Source organism: Pithys albifrons, chromosome 3 (genome assembly GCF_047495875.1).
Source record: "Pithys albifrons albifrons isolate INPA30051 chromosome 3, PitAlb_v1, whole genome shotgun sequence".
Lineage (NCBI taxonomy): Eukaryota > Metazoa > Chordata > Aves > Passeriformes > Thamnophilidae > Pithys > Pithys albifrons.
Window position 1 is genome coordinate 41242252 of NC_092460.1, and position 3788 is coordinate 41246039.

Consider the following 3788-nt stretch of genomic DNA (forward strand, 5'->3'; position numbering starts at 1 on the left):
TGAGTAAAACAACTATTAAAAAATAGAAAATAATTTAATCAGTTGTACCATCTGCCATTAATTCCATATGATATTTTTAATGGAATAAGCATAAATTTCTTTGGAGAGGTTGAATTAAGATGTGGAATTCTTGGGGCTGTCCTGTGCAGGGGCAGGAGCTGGACTTCAATGATCCTTCTAACTCAGGATATTCTATTATTCTATGATGACAATTTTTAATGGAAGCAACATCATGCAAAGAACTTAATATTTTTCTAAGTCACAGGAGTATCTTACAGCTTTCTGCATAAATGATAAGCATTAATTTATGATTATTTTATTTAATTACTTTAATTTAGTATTAGTAAATTATTATATAGTAATAATATATGACAATATAATAATAAATTATTGTAAACTAATTGATTTAACTTATTATTAATTAATGATTAATTTATAGCATTCCAGAGTAACTAGGGTGCTGTAAAAATTTTCCTATTAACCTTTAGGTTTACATGAAAGGCTTTGTGGCTTATTAAAGATATATATATATATGACAGCTGGTCTTTTTTTATTTTAGAGAAAATAAAGATGCTCTGCAGAAATCCCAGGGAGTTGCATTACTCTGAAATCAAAAGTTTTGTGTTATAAAAAGAGGATGTTTCTAAGTTTAAAACTGACATTTGATAATTTTCTTTAACCTAAATGTCTTGAGGAAAATCAACATTAGGAGTCATCCATTGATGAGCTACTAATTTCATACTTGTATAACCCCTCAGAAGTGATAAAGATGTGGAATAATGTCCCTGTTTTTTCCTCCCTGGATGGCACTATTTAGGAAATATATCTGAATGCACAAGTGAATGTCAGATGTCAGGAATATTTAGGGAGGTGTTTATGTCCTAATACAAGGACTGAAAGGCCTTAATTCTCCTGGATCAGCCTCTGCAGCTTCCACTTCCAGGCATCACAGGGATGACACAGAAGGTCACCTGGTCTGTTCAGCTGCAGAATAGACTGAGGTCAGACCCCAAAGCACCTGCAGCTTCCTCATGAGAGGAAGAGGAGAGGCAGTCTCTGATCTCTGCTCTGTAGTGACCAGTGACAGACATGAGGGAACAGCTGGAGCTGTGGCAGGACAGATTTAGGCTGGATATTGGGAAAAGTTTCTTCCCCCAGAGGGTGGTTGGGCACAGAACAGGCTCCCCCAGGCAGTGGGCACAGCACCAAGGCTGACAGAGCTCAAAGAGCATTTGAACAACACTCTCAGGGACATGGTGGGATTCTTGGGAGTATCATATGCAAAGCCAAGAGCTGGACATTATGATCCCAATGAGTCTCTTCACATTCAGGATATTCTATGGTTTATTTGCCTACCAACATTTTTTTTCCCTATGAATTTTCAGCATTTCCAGAGCCACATTTCATCTGTTCACCCCACCTGGTTTAAATCAACTTATCTGGCCCATGTCCAATTCCTGTTTCCCATGTGATTCCTCTCCACTTTACAAGTCCAGGAATAGCCATATTTTCTGTTCTTGGAATAGCCCTAAGAACAGATTGATGCATTAGAAAAGCCTGTTGGAGTGCTGATTTCTGAGCTGTCACATCTTTGCCCAGTCTGTTTTCTAGCAATGATGATGTTGCTAAGGGTCCTTGTGGCTTTATTGAGTCAGGGAGCTGTCTGGAAAATCCCCAAATTCTATTTGAATTCTGTTGAGGACCCTTGCTCAGATGTTAAAAATTATCCCAAAAGGTTATGGTAATTACATCCTTAGCTACACATTATTCCTTCCTCTGTAAAATGCTTGGATAGATTTGCCCTTCACTCCTTTCCTATGCAGACTATCCTGGGAATGTTTAGATTGGATATTGGGAAGAAATTCCTCCCTGTGAGGGTGGGCAGGCCCTGGCACAGGTTGCCTAAAGAGGCTGTGGCTGCCCCATCCCTGGAAGTGTCCAAGGCCAGGTTGGATGGGGCTCTGAGCAACCTAGGCTAGTGGAAGGTGTCCCTGTCCATGGCAGGGGGTTGGAACAAGATGATCCTTAGGATCCCTTCCAATCCAAACCATTTTATAATTCCTCGATCTCCATGCCTTCCCTCAGGCAGGACAGCCTGTGTGGTTGTTTGACTAGAAAGAGGTTTTTCTCTTGTGTATGAGGTGTATAGTAGTGGGGAGGACTTGCTGACAAGAGTCAGGCTGCCAAGCCTGGACGAATGAAAAGTGGGAGGGATGGAAAAGGGAGTGATATGCCTTTTTGGATGGTGCACCTCAGCAATTACTTTAGGCAAAGGCACAGACCAACATGGATGCAAAGGAATACCTGTTTGTCCTTTGGCCATGCTGTGAAAAGTGGTGCTTATTCCAGGAACATCCATTAAAGTGGCAGCCTTGTAGAACAACTTCTGGGAGTGAGTGTGAATTCCTTCTTGAAAACCCTGCTTTCTGAGTGAAAGTAGGAACTGTTCTGAGTTGTCAGCAGATTTAAGACCAGCAAGGAACATGCCATTCCTTGACTGTGTGAAGGAGGGTCCTGCACTTTGGCCACAACCCCCTGCAGCGTTACAGGCTGGGCACAGAGTGGCTGGAGAGCAGCCAGGCAGGAAGGGACCTAGGGGGACTGATTGACAGGAAGCTCAGCATGTGCCAACAGTGTGCCCAGGTGGCCAAGAAGGCCAATGAGATCCTGCCTTGTATCAAAAATAGCGTGGCCAGCAGGACCAGGGAAGTGATCCTTCCCCTGGACATTGCGTTGGTGAGGCCACACCTTGAGTATTGTGTTCAATTGTGGGCCCCTCAGTTCAGGAAAGATATTGAGGGGCTGGAGTGAGTCCAGAGAAGAGCAACAAGACTGGGGAAGGGACTGGAGCACAAGACCTATGGGGAGAGGCTGAGGTAGCTGGGGGTGTTTAGCCTGGAGAAGAGGAGGCTCAGAGGTGACCTCATCACTGTCTGGAACTACCTAAAGGGAAGTTCTAGCCAGGTGGGAGTTGGTCTCTTCTCCCAGGCACTCAGCAATAGGACTAGGGGGCACGGGCTCAAGCTCTGCCAGGGGAAATTTCAGTCGGAGATCAGAAAAAAATTCTTTCCAGAGAGAGTAATCAGGCATTGGAATGGCCTGCCCAGAGAGGTGGTGATTTCCCCATCCCTGAAGGTTTTTAAACTGAGATTAGACATGGCACTGAGTGCCATGATCTGGTAAATGGACTGGAGTTGGACCAAGAGTTGATCTTGGAGGTCTTTTCCAACCCAATTGATTCTGTGATTCTATAGGAGAGCACACTGAAATTTTGGGTTTAGATATTCCCCTAGGACATGGAGGGATAGGGACAACTCCATCAGTGCTCCATTACAGCATCCAAAAGGTGAAGACGCATGACATGATGGCAGCTGAGCTCTGTCTCATTACCCACACCAAAATGAGAGCCTCATTATCTCACAGACAGAGCAGCTCTGCCCCAATGCCCCAGGAACCACAGACCAAGGTGCCACACTTTGGTCCTCATTAACTGCCACATAGTCCCCAAGGAGAAACCAACCCTCGAGGAATTCATTTCTTCTCATTTTCTAGTCTGTCAGTCTTGGGGAATAGATTTTGCTCACTGTGTAGCAAGGTCCCTGTGACAAATTTTGACAAAATACAAGTTGCAAGTGTTTTTTGGTTTCACAAGCACATGAGCTCAGTGAGAAAGAACAGACTGAGATGACGAGGGAGAACAGCCAATCCTGTTATATTTGTCTTTCTTATTACTGACTTGCCATGATAAATATGGAAAACTATATTTGGCTAGAAGGAGGCTGAGAAAG